We start from the raw sequence: 18,326 nt of genomic DNA, 5'->3' as shown, positions 1-18,326 counted from the left end.
TGAATGACAGAAGTGAATTATAAGTCTGTATTCAATTTCACTCTAAACTTTTTCTCTTCTGACTCTTCCAGAAAATGTGATGACTAATGACTCACTTCATACTGATTCCACCTGTAGGGAAACCCAAATGTTCTGCCACAGAACATCATGACCGTGGCTTACTTTGCTGCATGCATCATTCTCTTCTGAACTCACTGTGAAGTAAGAGATGAGCTTACCCATAATGTGTCATGACTTCTCTGACCTTCAGAATGGAATGCCTCCCACTCTGAAAACAACCAGGAAAGGGAACCTTTTCAAATCACATGAGCAAAGTATTTCTCTTTATCTAAGAAAAGAATTGCATATTCACATGGCTAAGAAATTTGCTGATTTTTGAGACACAAAGCAGATAACACAGGAAACAAAACCGAGGAAGTATGCTTTGTGTTGTGGAGTTAGATCATTTCAATAGCTCCATGTACATCAGTTCTAAGGCCTAATTAAACTGAACATGTTTTAGGCCACTAAAAACAATAATGCAGACATCAATATTTGGCCCCTGCCAAATTCTCCAGAGATTTTTAAAATCAAGAGATCCTCTTAACTTCAACTACATCTTCTTCTCACATAAGGCTTAAATATAGAAGTAATAGCTTGAAGAATATCCAGGGAATTCAATATCCTAAATAGTTCAGCTGACAGTTTCTGAAAACATTGAAAGAGGGATCTATATACAAAGTCTTTGTATATAAATCAAAAGATCTTGCTTTTTGACTTTTAAACATCCCAAACCTCTGCACTCTGATTCATTAAGTCTTATCTGTCAATGAATATATGGATATTTGTAATAAGATTTTGTTTTTAAGCTTGTTTTTCATTATTTCTAGTTCTAGCACAGTGTAGTAATATCTCTGTTATTACTTTTTTTAATTGTGGGAATCAAAACCATGGGATGTTATACAAGTGCTCTAGCACTGAGCTACATCCACAAACCAAGAAAATATTTTCAAATAATATTCTCTTTCTACCCAAACATATATTCACATTAAAACAAACAACCAAAACTATTATCTGTCTGCTTAGAATAAAACTACATTTGTTATGAGTTTACTCTTTGATACTTTGTTACTTCTTTAATTTGTTTAAAATTCTTTCTTACCAAATGATTCTCTAATATTGCCATTCCCTATTAGTCACAATAATTTAGTGAATACTTGCCATACTTAATGCTTGGCTAATATTAATTCCCCTCGTAACAGTTTTCTTTGTGGACACCAGTGCTACTTCTATGTTACACATGAGAGGCTGGAACTGAAAGAGGTTAGGGAACGGGAACTTTCCCAGCTTCTAATTCAAGTCTGAAAGGCTCCAAAGAGTTTTAAGGCTAATGGTAAGTTATACTGTCTTACATATTTTTCTCTAAAGTTGTTATATATACAGACTAGCAGTTTAATATCAGTTTAGTTTGTCACTTGACTCTAAGAAAAAAGTTAAATTCTTATTTTCTAATTAAAAGTCGTGCATAATGTAATAGAAATCAAATTCTATTAACTCAATTGAAACTGGTTAAGTTAGAATATAAATATATTGCATACTGAGGGAAGGGTTGTTTTATAGACTAGGCAATAATTGTGCACCACGTATTCCTATTTCTATATACTAAAAGGTTAAAGGTTCAGAAGTTTAAAAATATTTCTGCCCCAAACCATTATTGAAGATTATTTCATATTTAAGAATGCAGCAAAGGTTTTAATAATGAGTTTAGTTTAAAAACAATGTTGTTTAAGTTCGCCATTTAATATCCATTGTATCATCATAGTTTATTAAATCATTATCTAATTCAATACCACAGAAGTCATATGATCATTGGTGACTCAAGACGTCTATGAGTCAAATGAGATGATGTATATGTAAATGATACCACAATTGACCCTGGACCAGAACTGAAGTCAACCTGACATTTTTTTCAACCCTTCTGCTAATGGTGATAGTCTCTGTGTTAGTAAACATATTTTTCCTTTCTAATCCTTTTCACTGACCTGGGAAAAAGGCATGACGTTACTGTTGCTCCATCTTTATCAGTGGCTGAACTAGGAATCTTAAAGGTTCATCATTGTGCCAGCAGCTCACAGCTAACAAATAACAAAGTCAGGTTTCAAACCTAGACGCTCTCCCTAGTCAGAGTGTTTTCTACTATCATCTAGCCTTCCTGTTGTTGTTTAATGACCATTATGTCTAAGTAGAGAAGAAGCAGAACCTTTCAAACAAGCATGGCTATTTAACAAAACACAAATTTTAAGGCTAACATTAAAAAAAATCATTGTTGGAGGTTTGTTATTATAGTTTGTTTGGCTGGTAGGTATCCCAAGCTGGCTTTAGCCTTCCAGGTGCTGGGATAGAAGGAGTGTGAGGCACTACAACCAGCATGTTATTGCTTTTTCTCTGGCATTTGAAGATGAATGAGTTGATGTGTATCATTTCCACTCAAGGGTCACACAGGCCTTTGTTTGGTTGATTATTTGGTTAATTTCAAGACAAGTTTTCTCTGTGTAGCCCCAGCTGTCCTGGAACTATCTCTGTAGCCCGGCTGGTCTTAAACTCACAGACATCTGCCTACATCTACCTTCTGAGTGCTAGTATTAAAGGTGTGCACTACCAATACCTGGCTACTCACATGTATTTTTAAATGTGATAAGTTATAGCATTTAAAACAGCATGGTGAAATAATAGATCTTAGGACTAATTGAATCAAAATATATAAATATAGATTCTAGTATCTAATTTCTAGCTCTAGTATCTAGTATCTAATTTCCAGTGGGAAAAAAAGCAGACTAGCAGGACAACTTGTTATACTAGGTTAAGACTTCATGTTTTCAAAATTATACTCAAATAGGTTAAGGAAAAAAATATATGAGAAAAACCATAAAAGTATTAGAAGCATATGTAAATAATTTTAGACCCATAAAAGAAAGTTTAAGACTAATAATTGAAAATGGTATCATAGGAAGAGATTGGTAAATTTGACTAAAATATTTTAAACCATGTTGGAATGGAATTCCTGGGAACTTCCAGGAAAAGGAGAGACTTCCACTAGCAGGATTATTGCTCATTGAAGTGACTGCCTAGGACAAGGAGCTGGGCCCGGTGTCTAGCATTTACATCTGTAGAAGGGTTATTGCTGTGGGTGTCTTCTCCTCACAGTGGCTGAACTAGTGGGCACTGTTAACTGTAGCATGAATTTTAGTTGTTCTTAATAAACACCCAGATATTAAGGACTGAAAGTTGAAGGATCAGAAAGGCAGTGCGACCAGCCACTAGAGAGACCTTTTACCTCTACCAATGTTCAGACCAAAGAGGCAATCCTGTCCTCAGACAGCATCCTCAGATTGCATCCTCAGACTGCATCCTCAGACTGCAATTGTCTTCACCAAAACTCAGACTACACTAAGCTCCTGTCTCCTCCCACCTTGTATTCCTCTCTCTCCTCAATCATATCACTGCTGTCTCCACCTCCCTAGTGCTGGGATTAAAAGCACGTGATCCCAAGTGCTGGGATCATCTTTGTGTGAGCTCTGTTTCTCTTTTAGACAGTTTAAATCTTGTGTAGTCCAAAGTGGCCTTGAACTAAGAGACTTCCCTTTGCTTCTGTCAGAGGTGTGAAAAAAAAGTTTTTTAAACATTCAGATAAAACCCTAAGAATCTTAGGGTTTATTGGACTCTCGTTGTTGTTGTTGTTGTTTGGGGTTTTATTGTTTTTGAGACTGGTCTTACTATGTAGTCTCAACTCATCTGGAGTTCACTATGTAGACCAGGCTGGAATCAAATCCCACTCAAAGTGAAACCACTTGCCTCTGCCTCCAAATGCTGAGGATTAAAGCATGTACCACCACCACACATGGATGGACTCTTCTTCACAGAAACCTTTAATGCTTGACTAGCAATGAGGTTTTGGAATGGAAAAGATCCTAAAGCCAACTCATATATTTCTATGAGACTTTCGGTTCTATTTTTTTATTTTTGATCAGGATCTTACTAGCTACCTCTCACTGACTTAGAACTTGCTATATAGACTAGGCTGGCCTTGAACTCAGAGATCTGCGTGCCTCTACTTTCTAAGTGCTGTGATTAAAGGCATCCCCTAACCCAAAAACCTTCTTTAGATAATACCTTGTAGCCCAGGCCAATTCTGAACTTCCTATATTGAAAGACGACCTTGAGTTCCTGATTCTCCTGCTTTCATCTTCTAAAATGATGGGATTGTAGGTAGGTATATATCACCACAGTTAATAGGCTTCAGATCCTCTGACTTTCCCCTGCTCTCTCTCAGCATTAAAAAAAGAAAAGTCTTGCCGGGTGATGGTGGCACATGCTTTTAATCCTAGCACTAGGGAGGCAGAGGCAGGGTGACTGCTGTGAGTTCAAGGTCAGCCTGGTCGACAAGAGCTAGTTCCAGGACAGGTTCCAAAACTACAGAGAAACCCTGTCTCAAAAAACAAAAAACAAAAAAATTTTAAAAAAGTCTCTCTCTCTCTCTCTCTCTCTCTCTCTCTCTCTCTCTCTCTCTCTCTCTCTCTCCTCCCTGTGCACATGTGAATGCACACATGTGTGCTCATGGAGGCCAAAAGATGGCTCAGATCCCCTGTAACTAGAGCATAAGCAATTGTGAGCTGCCTGACATGAGTGCTAGGCACCTGGGTCCTCTGCAATATCAGCAAATGCTCTTAACCAGTGAGCCTTTCTCCAGCCCATCTCCCAGATTTCCATATAGTCCCTTAATATCTTAGTTTTTAGAATGTAAGACCTTTACTGTCCACACCTCTTTTTAAAAGGCCCTTTGCGACATCTCTTAATACTAATCAATTGAGAAGATAGGCTTTATGCCTTTACATATTTTGATGGGAGAAAGATTATAGGAAATAAAAGGGAAAACTGTCTGCCTCTCCCTAAAAGAAGAGGAATAGCACAGTCCAAGGAGGCCATGGATGGGAGCTGGAGTCATTCGTAGCTGTTTCCCTACCCCCAACAATGCAGCCTGGCTCCACAGTCAAATCAGAGCAGCAGCAGAGGACAAACACAGGAAGCTGTGTGAAGCGGGGGGGGGGGGGGGGGGGGGGGGACTACTAGAGAAAGAGAACAGGACCTCATGTGCTTTACCACTGATCTACATTTACAGCCCCACTCAAAATCCCTGTCAAGGCAGCATCCAGAATAAAGACAGTCAGTGGATATAAAAATAAAAGCCATTTAAAAAATTATCTGGACCAGTGAGATGGCAATTTTTCCCCAAACTTGATGTCCTGAGTCCAATCCCCAGGATCTGCCTAGGGGAATGAAAAGAGAGAACTGACTCTCACAAATTGCCCTATGACCTCTTTGTATAGTATAAATGCATGTATATATACATATGCACATGCACACGTAAGTAAATACACATAATTTTTATCTTTAAGATTTGTCTATTATGTGTGTGGTAGGGTGCACATACGTTCAGGCTTCCACAGAGGCTAGAAGCTTTGGATCACCTCGGGGCTGAAGTCATAGACAGTTGTTAACTACCTGACATGGCCCTGGGAACTGAACTCGGGTCATGTGCAAAAGCAGTATATGCTCTTACTGTCTGAGCCACCTCTCCAGGCCTGTGAAAAACAATTTTTCAAATTTCTTCATTAAAATAAAAAAATCCATGAACCACTGAAGTCCCAGATACTTGAGAGCCAGGGAGTAGGGAAATCCCATGAGCACCGTAAGTTGAAGGCCAGTCTGGGCAACATAGACCCCTTCAAAACAAACAAAATCTATAAATAAGTTAAAATAACATGTAAACTTTGAGAAAATATTGCCATTATTTGTGAAAATATAAGGAATTCAAGATTGCAACATCAAAGAGTACTTATTTCTAAAGAATGCAGTCACATTAAATGTGAAGTTGGCAGCCAGGCCTTTAGTCCCAGCACTCCAGAAGCAAAGGCAGGAGGATCTCTGAGTTCGAGACCAGTCTAATCTACAGAATGTGTTCCAGGACCACCTGAGCTACAGAGAGAAACCCTGTCTTGAAAATTAAAAAAAGAAAGAAAGAAAGAAAGTGAGGTTGTTAAAGAGCATAAGGAAGCAATTTCAAAACTAAAACTATGACTGGCCAGCAGATTTATGACAACATTTCAAGAGAATTTTTCTTTTTTTCCAAATGCAGGGGTAGTTGTGTTAGTTACCTACTCCTAATTGGAAACCACATAATAGGGCTTATTTTCCTTGATAATTTTATACACTATATTTACTCCTTTGATCAATTGGAGGTAACACAATGATTATACAAATACAAATAAAAATATCTGGGTTTTTTTTTTGCAATTCAAGGAATTTAACCAATTGATTTGAGTACACTAGGCAAGCATAGAGCTATCACATTTTAAATCTGGGAAGGATTTGTTTTCTCCTCCTATGTCCTGTTGTCAAACATGCCTCAAATACTACTGGGGAGTAGGTATTGATCCAGTCTATCCAGAGGACAGGCTGTCAATTGTGCATAAATTAAACTCACTGCTTTACTGCTGGGGATTTATGCTGTGGAAATAAGCAAGCATGAACCAGCCCAAAGATTAGCTGCAACCCTATTCATAGCACCATTGACTATAACACAAAACCTTTGAACAAAAACACTAGGAGGATGTCTTTTATGAGGGAATTCATTCAATTTCTTTCGGTGTAGCCCTTCAAAGAAATGCAATTTTTACTATGAAATTAAATGATACTGTAGAAAAGTCCTTAATCATGAGAATGTATTTATAATATGTCATCAGATTAAAAGAGTGGGCTATAAACCCAATATTCAGTAGAATACCAAAGTTGTAAAAAACACATTTATATCTGTATTTCTGGTAATGCACAATAAAAATGCCCATTTTAGTGTTGGACTTATGAGGAAAACCTGTACTGTATTCATTTTCTTTTCATGCTTTGTCCATTTTTCTGAGTTTTTAAATAAGTATTTCATGATTCCCTTTTCCTTTTTCTCAATCACTTTTATTCTCTATACTTTTAAGATTCATTTTAAAATATGTGTGGCTTTTCCTTGATAGCTGGTCAATAAAGGTATACTTTCTCTCTTATTAAAGTTTAATTTGTTTATATGCAACAGAAATAGTTGAGTTTTGCTTCCTTAGTCCCACCATCTAACCTTCAGCTTGAAGTAAACCAGATCAGAACCAAAAAGAAGAGAATCAAACCAGGCTGTTAAGGGAGTAAGCTGAGCTGCAGCAGGTTCAAGACGTGACCAAAGAGGAAAAGTTCGGCAGCATTACCATCAGCCATTTCTAACACAGAGACTAAGGTGGTGGTGCACACCTGTAACTCGGGAGGCAGAGGCAGGCGGATCTCTGTGAGTTCAAGGTCAGCCTGGGCTATAAGAGCTAGTTCCAGGACAGGCTTTAAAACTACAGTGAAACCCTGTCTCAAAAAAACCAAAAAAATAAAAAAAAATTTTTAAAAATTTAAAAGATTAAAACTAACAGAGAGACTAAATTATCTTGTATTTAAGCCATTATTGGTGAGATTTGATCGAATGTGAGAATGAAATTTGTGCTGCATAAAACTGAACTGTATCTTGGAAATCTACTTCACTCTGCATTACTCAGAGGTGGATCATCCGACTCATACCTTACTCACAAATCACTGTTTTATGACCCAGTTCACTGTCTGTCCTCTTTTATGGTATCATAGAGATCCAGGTGCCTGATCAGTGTCTTCTGATTCCTTCTGACCTCCATAAAGCGTATTGTCCTACGTCAAGGTTCAGGGTTGATTAGTTTAAAAGCTGATTGATAGCTAACAAGCAAGTGTGGCCAAGTGTTGGGTTTGAAACAATGAGTCCAAAGTTTCAAGGTATTATGGATTAAAATATGTACTCCCTCCCCAAAAATATGTTGATATCCTATAACCCAATACTTAAAAATGTGGCCTTACACTCTAAGCAATAGTGAAAAGGGTGCCTGAACTGGCCTTCCCCTGAAATCAGATTGATGACTACCTTAATTGTCATCATAGAACCTTCATCCAGTAACTAATGGAAGCAGATGCAGAGATCCACAAATATGCACTGGGCCAAACTTCTGGAGTCCAGTCGAAGAGGGGGAGGAGCAATAATATGAGCAAAGGGGTCAAGACCGTGATGGGGAAACCCACAAAAACAGCTGACCTGAGCTGACTCTGGACTGAGAGCTGGGGAACCTGCATAGGACCAAACTAGGCTATCTGAATGTGGATGAGTGGTTTGCGGGGCCACTGGCAGTGAGATCATGATTTATTCCTAGTGCATGAACTGATTATTTGGAGCCCATTCCCTATGGAGGGATACCTTGCTCAACCTAGATACAGTGGTGAGGGCCTTGGTCTTGCCTCAGTGTGTTATGATGGACTTTGTTGACTTCCATGGGAGGCCTTACCCTCTCTGAGGAGTGGATGGGTGGTGAGGGAGCTAGAAGTTAGGGGGAGCAAGAGAAGGGGAAGGAAAAGAAACTGGGATTGGTATGTAAAATAAAAAAAAAAAACAGATTGTAAAGCAAAGAAAACCAGCCTACAAATCACAATCCCAGAGAACCTAGACAACAATGAGGACCTTAAGAGAGATATACATAGATCTAATCTACATGGAAAGTAGAAAAAGACAAGATCTCCTGAGTAAATTGGGAGCATGGAGACTTTGGGAGAGTATCAAAGTTGAGGGGAGAGGCAGGGAGGGGAGCAGGAAAAAAATGTAAAACTCAATAAAAATCAATAAAAAATAGAAAAAAAAACAAAAAATAATGTGGCCTAACTTAGAAGTAAGGTCTTTGAAGATATAATGAAGTTAAGATGAAGTTGCTTGGGTGGGCTCTAATCTACCCTAACTGATATCCACATGAAATTGGGAAATTGGCCACAAACACAAATGTATACAAAAGGAAGTACACAGCTAGGAGATGGTTCAGTCAGTAAAGTACTTGCCAAACAAGCATTAGGAATCAATTTCAATCCTCCAGAATTTACCTGTAAAAGGCTAGGTGTGGCAGCACATGCCTGCACTTGCCGGCCAGTGTAGCTGAGTCAGTGAGAGCCAGGTTCAGTCAGTGTCAGACTGTCTCAAAAATTAAGGTAGAGAAAAATCAAAGAAGATACTCAATATTAACCTCTGGCTCCCATAAGCACATGCATACTTATATAATTGCATGCTCATGTACACCCACCTACATAAATACATGCACAATAATGCATTCAAACACGCACAAACATATACACACACATGCAAGACTACATGAAAATTGTAAAACCGAAACAGAATTTTAAAGCCTTAGACTTCAAAAGCTGGAAAAGGCAAAAGAAGATCTCTCCCCTCTAGTGTACAGACTGAGAATTCCCCCAAAGCTCTTCCCTTCATAAGTATGAGACAAGAATTTTTTTTGAGTCACTTTGTTATAGCTGACCTAGGAAACTCACACAAATCATATAGTACCCCTTCATTTAAAAAAATGAAAATGCAAATAATTTTGAAAGGGTAAAGGAAACCCCAGAATCTTCCAGTCTGTGTGGTTGCTGTAAAGCTCACCATAGCACATTAGTTAGCAGAACAAGACATCTTACTTATATATACATTCTTAATTTCCATTTTGTGGCACATTTTATCTTTAAACGGATTTTTTTGGTGAAGTTATACCTTAAACTTTATTGTGCACATGGGACTGAGTTAATTATCACCAGAAAACTTTTTCCAAATTGTGCTGTACTTAAATATACTTAAAATAAACTTTCGGGTGTCAGACTCTGAACGAACACTGACTCATGTTGAACCAGACTTCTTTCTTTCTTCACTTGGCTAGATGCTGTGTTGGTTATGGTGGTCACACAGATCACCTCCATCCTTTCTGAAGCTCCCGCCCCCATTCCACATCTCTGTCTTTTCTGAAGCCCTCCATCCCAGGTTCTCTGTCCTTTCTGGTTTCCTCACCTTTAGACACAAAAGGTGCTATTGTTTAAGACATCCTGGGTCTTATCAAGATAAGTGATGATAGCATGGGGGTTTGGGGCTCCTGTGACAAAGCCTACACAGATTTCAAGTTTTTCTCCTGCAGCAAACATGGACACGTCAGCATCCTGGCGTCATGAAGATAAGAGATCCAAAAGTATCCTGCTTCCTTTACTGCCTGGGGTCCTTGGTGGAGAAGCAAGGTAGACCAACTACTCAAACAGTTTTCATATTTTTTTCTTTTCTAATAATATTTTTCACTTGTGAGTTTTGACTTTTATTGGAGATTTTTGTTTGTTTTGAGTTATTAGTTTTTGAGGTAGGGTCTTAGTTTAGACTTCCTACTTCCTTAGTTTAGCCTTACTACTTAATCTGTAACTCAGGCTGCCATTAAATTCCTAATCCTCCTTGCTCTGCCTCTCAAATTCTAGGATCATAGGCATGTGCTGGCAAGTGTGGTTAGTTGGTAGCATTTTCAATATGTACACAATGGCACCTTGATCAGGTTCACCCCATTCTCTGCTGTCTTCTTTTGCCTCCTCCTTTCCCTTCACCTCTTCTTCCCCCTTTTTATGTTATATACGTTTAAATCTAAACTCATATAATGATGCAAGGCTTGCAGCTTTATGAGCTCTGACCCTTTTGCAACTGATATTATCTTCTTCTTCTTGTACCAAAGTTCTCAAGGAAAGGAGCTGCTTCAGTTGCCATGCAGACCACAGTGAGAGAAGCAGATCTGTGGGAAGGTCCTGCTGATGGTGCTTCAGAGTTGTGGTCTATGCCTGGTCTTTGTGGTGGCTGCTTTTGAGGCTCTTCTGTGTGACCTGCAGTTGTCACCCACATGCAGAGAGAGCAAGATGAGAAGGTTTTACTAATAAAAGGTACCAAGCCACATGGCTAACACAGACAAGAATTATGGGCTAATATAAGTTATAAGAGTTAATAATAAAAGCCTGAGATACTAGGCCAACTAGGTTATAATTAATGTAGATCTCTGTTGTTCTTTGGGATGAACAGCTATGAGACCAGGCGGGACAGAAACCTCCGTCAACAGAATGGCGCCAACGTGGAGAACTACATCCACAGAAAACCTGAGAGAACTTGGGAAGTAATTCTAGACACAAAAGAACAGAGTTAAGCATGGCTTCTTGATAGCAGCATTTTCTCAGGTGGGCTCGCTTTGCTTGCTAGAGGCAAATGGGTCTCATTTAGGAGAAGCTTCCTGACTCAGCTTTAGCTGCCAAAACTTGCAGCTCTTTTAAGAAGCACTGCCATGAAACACTTAAATGGTGTTGATGAATAGACAACTGCATGCTTTTTGATGGTGATAGGGACCTTGATACTCCATAGAGTTGTGGCAATAAACATGGCTCCAGCCAGTACTTCTGCAATGCGGCTAGACTCTCAGAAAACTAAGGAATGGGGTGGATCCAGCTGTCAAAGCCACAGTTTTAATCCTAGTCATATCGCTTAGCAAATTAAAGACTCATGTGGTCAGAAAAAGAGAAATAAAGATAGATTTAAGTGAAGAAAACCTCTAAATGGTTTACAACATATTTAAAAATATATGTAGACTTGGGAAAGAAAAGAAAAATGATAAAGTCTTTAAAATAAAAGAGAAAGAAAGACAGTAGCTTGGTGTGGTGTCACACACCTTTTATCCCAGAACTTGGTAGGCAGAAGCAGGCAGATCTCTGTGAGTTCAAGGACAGCCTGGTCTACAGGGTGAGTTCCAGGACAACCAAAGATATACAGAGAAACCCTGTCTCAAAAAGCTAAAAATTAAAAGTAAAAAAAAATAGAGTTTAAAATAAAGCCACATAAAGATGAAAAGACACACAGAGAGTCTGGATACTAAATGTTATTGTTAAACAGATTTCTTTTTTTTTATTTTCAGAGACAGGGTTCCTCTGTTCTGGAACTTGTTCTGTAGGACAGGCTGGCCTTGAACTCACAGGGATCTGCCTGCCTCTGTCTCTGGTATACCGGAATTAAGGTATGCACCACCACTGGTGTGTCTTTAAAATTCAGTATCCATTTTATTAATCTGAAACATTCACATATATGTAGGAGTATAATGTATATATGTTACCAAAACTGTGTCAATGAGAAAAAGATAAAAGCAGGAATAAACCTGAATTTGACATGGAAATATGAGTATGAACTTTAAAGCATGTACCTCCTAACATGTCTTCTGAAAGAACCGAGAAACAATGACTAAGTGAGCCACAATTCTCCATTTCAAGCATTTGGGTTTTGTTACTCAAATCCCACTTTCTACTAAAAGCAACCACAGCTTGTTGAAAACATGGTGACTCTAAGATTTGGGAGAGAAATATACAAAATAATCTTTTACTCTAGAAATTAAAGAACCTATCAAATTCTCACTCTCCCAAGATGGAATCAGCTGCACAGTAAAAGGAATATCGATGTAAACTGATGTCTCAATTTTTTAAAGACCCATGGGTCAGTCAGGCAGTGGTGGCACATGTCTTTAATCCCAGCACTCAGGAGGCAGAGGCAGGCAGATCTCTGAGTTCAAGGCCAGCCTGGTCTACAGACTGAGTTCCAGGACAACCAGGGCTATACAGAGAAATACTGTCCTGGAAAAAATAAAATCAGGGGCTGGAGAGATGGCTCAGAAGTTAAGAGCACTGGCTGGTCTTGCAGAGGTCCTGAGTTCATTTCCCAGCAACCACATGGTGGCTCACAATCAACTATAATGAAATCTAATGCCTTCTTCTGTTGGGCAGGCAAACATGTAGACATAATAAATAAATAAATCTTTTTTAAAAAAAGAAATTAAATCAAAGGAACAACAAAAATTTATGGGTCCATAGCAATGTCTTTTTAACTTATATTGATTTTTTGTGGATTTTACATCATGCGTTTCAACCCCCTGTCCCCCAAACACACCCTCTGCCCTTACCAATCTTCCTCCAAAACAAAACTTAAAAGAAAAAACAAATACTAAAGAAAACAAATTTAAAAAACAAAAAAGAACAGTTTACTTTTTCGTTCATTAATCTTTAGTAGCAAGTGTTCATTACAATGAATCATTGGTCTGGCTCAAAGTCACTGGCTTCTGCTAAGGCACACAGAATGGTCTCTCACTGGGGCGCCTCTTGAATATTCTGTTGTTGTACTGTGTCATGGTGAGTCCGCTGTTTAGGATCTGTAGATTCATTCCCTTCACCTTCTCCAACAGGTCATAGATGAGATGGATGTTGGAGTGAGTCAACTCATATCCCTTACTCTGGATCTGGATGGTAGCTGGGATGGTTAGCCGGCCAGCTTCAGCATTGCCTCAGCTATCTCACTCAAAGCAGCCTGCAGCAAGGCGGGAGACCTGTTCTTCTGCTCTCAGGTTCTCAGATCCAGGTCACACACACTCACAACACCAGAGCCAGCTCTACTATTTTACCCAGGTAAGGTGCAGGGTTCTCTCTCTCCATTATAGTAATGTCTTAAAAAGTAAAATGAGAGCCGAGCAGAGGTGGTGCACGCCTTTAATTCCAACACTCAGAAGGCAGAAGCAAGTGGATCACTGTGAATTCGAAGCCAGCCTACAAAGCAAGTTCCAGCACATCCAGAGCTAAACAGTGAAGTCCTGTCTTGGAAAATCAGACACAAATACAGAAATAAAAATAAATTTTTTTGAAGTAAAATGAGAAGAATGTCACTGATCACTGTGGTAAATGCTAAAAAGTCAAACCATTATCCTTCTTTATTTCTGTCTCATTCTTTTCTTTTTCTTTCTTTTTTTCCAGAGCTGAGGATGGAACCTGGGGCATTGCACTCTACTCCTAAGCTAAATACCCAACCCCATCCATTAGTTTTTTTTAAGTGATCATACAGCATAACAGATTTCACTATGACATTCTCTTGACAACTTTCATTCTCATCCCCAACTCCTATCCCATTTTCCCCATCCCCTTTAGCTTCCCCTCCTCCTCCCTTTAGTACCCACCTCTTCTCACACTGCTTCTGCCTTCATTTCAGAAGTATTCCATTAAATACCTTCTCATTTTCTCCTCCTTTCCCTTTCTAAGAGTTCTACAATCTTGGCCACCACCTACACATACACACACACACACACACACACACACACACACACACACACACAAATAAATGTTTTTGAAAAGAAAAGTATATTCAGAAAAAAAATCAGTATGTTGTGAACCTAGATATTGTTCCATGTTCTAAAGATAGATCCTTAAAGAGAAGAGTGAATGGGACTAGAGAGATGGCTCAGCAGTTTAAGAACACTTGCTCTTTTTGCAAAGGATTCAAGTTTTAATTCCAGATCCCATGTGGGATGGCTCACATTCCTGTACTGCAGCTCCAGAAGATATGATGCCTCTGCCCTTCATCAACACCTATATTCACACACAGACACACAGACACACACACACACAATCAATCAATCTTAGGAGGAAAAAAGGTGACAGGGCCCACATGATCTTGGAACTATACCCTGATAGTAGGGTGAAAGTAAACACATCAATAAACAAATTACCAAGAGATTTTCAGACACTAATAAGTCATGACTCATGTATCACACTTCCCCCCACTGTCCTGTGGAAGACAGATGTGATTAATCAGCACTCCTCCCTCCTGAGCTGAACTTAAGAGTCAGAACCCTTCTCAACGTGGCATTGGAAGCACATGAAATCCATCCAAGTTGTCACTTCAGTGAAGTTTTGTTATTATCCAAAGCTTAGATTCTTCTATAAGAGAGCTATTTTCAAATTCCAAGAACTAGCCCTGGCAAATAGAATCCTAAACCATCATCAATCTCAGTGTTCACAGAATCTCATAATCCTTGCCCTCTTGTTCTTGCCCTCCCACTCTCTCTGCATCTATCTCTTTCTCTGTCTCTCTGCCCCCCAATGTGTGTTCCTCTTGGAAATGGCAAAATTGCATGTTAGCTAAAAAAAAAAAACAACAACTTACTTTCATTCCTTTCAAATAAACTCTACTAAAAACGGTAAGCATTCCTTTTTTAGGTAGACTCATATTTCCCAGGATGCCCTCAAACTTGACATGTATCTGAGCACAATCATAACCTTCTAAATCTCATTTCTTTATCTCCTGAGTGCTGAGATTATAGGTGGGCACATCTACACTCGGGTTGGTTTTTGGTCATTAGTGCAATGTATTTTTATCATACCCACCCCTCCTTCCCAATCCCAACTTTTCCATGTGTTCCTTCAAATTCATGTCCCCATTTATAATTATTATTCATGTAAGTGTGTGTGCATACATATATATACACACACATACACACATAAACACATCCTACTGAGTCTAGTAAGTGTTGCCTTATTGGTATAAACTGACCACTTGGACATGGACAACCAATCAGGATTGTTTCTAAAGAAAATGGTCTCTCCCTCCCTCAGCAGCTAGAGATTTCCTGTAGTTCTTCCACTGGGATCAGGACAAGCTGGTATGGCAGGGGAGCTGCTGCTGCATCTGGATCAACAGTGTCGGATGTTTTTGCAGGAGTGGCTTTTTTTTTTTATAAAAATTTCCACTTCCTCCCCTCCTCCCTATACCCTCCCACTCCCCACAGTCCCTCTCCTTCCCCCTCCCACTCCCTCTCCTCCTCCCTCTCTAGTCCTAAGAGAAGTCAGGGTTTCCTGCCCTGTGGGAAATTCAACTTCCTCCCCCCTCCCTCCAGGTCTAGGAAGGTGAGCATCCAAACAGACTAGGATCCCAAAAAGCCAGTACATGCAGACAAAACAAGTCCCAGTGCCATTATCAATGGCTTCTCAGACAGCCCCCGTGTCAGTCACATTCAGAGAATCCCTTTTGATCACATGCTTGTTCAGTCCCCGTCCAGCTGGCCTTGGTGAGCTCTCATTAGATCAGTACCCTTGTACCAGTGGGTGAACGCACCCCTCGCGGTCCTGACTTCCTTGGTCATGTTCTCCCTCTTTCTGCTCCTCATTTGAACATTGGGGGCTCAGTCCAGTGCTCCAGTGTGAGTCTCTGTCTCATTCTCCATCAATCAATGGATGAAGGTTCTCTCTGATCCTGCCTTCCTTGCTCACGTTCTCCCTCCTTCTGCTTCTCATTTGGACCTAGGGAGTTAAGTCCAGTGTTCCAACGTGGGTCTCTATCTCTATCTCCTTCCATTGCCAGATGAAGGTTCTATGGTGATATACAAAATATTCATCAGTATGGCTATGGGACAAGGCCAGTTCAGGTACCCTCTCCTCTGCTGCCCAGGAAACATCTGGGGACCTCTCCTTGGACCTGGGAAGCCCTCTAGAATCAAGTCTCTTGCAAGCCCTGAAATGGCTCCCTTAGTTGAGATATATACTTCCCTGCTCCCATATCCATCCGTCCTCCCTCTCCCATCCCATTCCCCCAAGCTATCCTTAATCCTCCCCTTCTCCCTTCTCTCTAACCACCTCCCCTTACTTCCACCCCCCACGCCTCGTTCACTCAAGTTTGCCTGGCAATCTTGCCTACTTCCAATATCCAGGAGGATAACTATATGATTTTCTTCAGGTTCACCTTCTTATTTAGCTTCTCTAGGATCACGAATTACAGGCTCAACGTCCTTTAATTATGGCTAGAATCCACTTATGAGTGAGTACATACCATATTCCTCTTTTTGGGTCTGGGTTACCTCACTCAGTAAAGCGTTTTCTATTTCCTTCCATTTGCATGCAAAATTCAAGATGTCATTGTTTTTTACCGCTGAGTAAAACTCTAATGTGTATATGTTCCACACCTTCTTTAACCATTCTTCTATTGAGGGGCACCTAGGTTGTTTCCAGGTTCTGGCTATTACAAATAGTGCTGCTATGAACATAGTTGAACAAATACTTTTGTAGTATGATAGGGCATCTCTTGGGTATATTCCCAACAGTGGAATTGCTGGGTCCTGAGGTAGGTTGACTCCCAGTTTCCTGAGAAACCGCCACACTGATTTCCACAGTGGCTGCACAAGTCTGCATTCCCACCAACAATGGATGAGTGTTCCCCTCACTCCACATCCTCTCCAGCATAGGCTATCATTGGTGTTTTTGAGTTTAGCTATTCTGACAGGTGTAAGATGGTATCTCAAAGTTGTTTTGATTTGCATTTCCCTGATCGCTAAGGAGGTTGAGCATGACCTTAAGTGTCTTTTGGCCATTCGAAGTTCTTCTGTTGAGAATTCTCTGTTCAGTTCAGTACCCCATTTTTTAATTGGGTTAATTAGAGTTTTAGTGTCTAGTTTCTTGAGTTCTTTGTATATTTTGGAGATTAGACCTTTGTCTGATGAGGGGTTGGTGAAGATCTTCTCCCAGTCAGAAGGTAGCCTTTTTGTCTTACTGACAGTGTCCTTTGCTTTACAGAAGCTTCTCAGTTTCAGGAGGTCCCATTTATTCATTGATTCTCTTATTGTCTGTGCTACTGGGGCTCTACCTAGGAAGTGGTCTCCTGTGCCTATGTCTTGTAGACTACTTCCCACTTTCTCCTCTATCTGGTTCAAAGTGGTCAGATTAATGTTGAGATCTTTAATCCATTTGGACTTGAGTTTTGTGCATGGTGATAGATATGGATCTACTTTCATTCTTCTACAGTTATGCCAGCACCATTTGTGAAAGATGCTTTCCTTCTTCCATTGTATACCTTTAGCTCCCTTGTCAAAAATCAGGTGTTCATAGGTTTGTGGGTTAATATCCGGGTCTTCTATTCGATTCCATGGGTCGACTTCTCTGTTCTTATGCCAATACCAAGCTGTTTTCAATACTGTAGCTCTGTAATAGAGTTTGAAGTCAGGGATGGTAATGTCTCCAGAAGTTCCTTTATTGTATAAGGTTGTTTTGGCTATCCTGGGTTTTTTGTTTTGCCATATAAACTTGATTATTGTTCTCTCAAGGTCTGTGAAGAATTTTGATGCGATTTTGATGGGGATTGCATTGAATCTATAGATTGCTTTTGGTAGAATTGCCATTTTTACTATGTTGGTTCTCCCAATCCAAGAGCAGGGGAGATCTTTCCATTTTCTGGTATCCTCCTCAATTTCTTTCTTCAAAGACTTAAAGTTCTTGTCAAATAGGTCTTTCACTTCCTTGGTTAGAGTTATCCGAAGATATTTTATGTTATTTGTGGCTATCGTGAAAGGTGAAGTTTCTCTGATTTCCCTCCCTGCTTCTTTATCCTTTGTGTATAGGAGGGCAATTGGGTTTTTGGAGTTGATCTTGTACCCTGCCATATTACTAAAAGTGTTTATTAGCTGTAGGAGTTCTTTGGTAGAGTTTTTGGGGTCGCTTATGTACACTATCATATCATCTGCAAATAACGAAAGTTTAACTTCTTCCTTTCTAATTCGAATCCCCTTGATCTC

The sequence above is a fragment of the Myodes glareolus genome, chromosome 27, assembly GCF_982192425.1.
Source record: "Myodes glareolus chromosome 27, mMyoGla1.1, whole genome shotgun sequence".
NCBI classification, from domain to species: domain Eukaryota; kingdom Metazoa; phylum Chordata; class Mammalia; order Rodentia; family Cricetidae; genus Myodes; species Myodes glareolus.
This window is presented reverse-complemented; position numbering follows the sequence as displayed.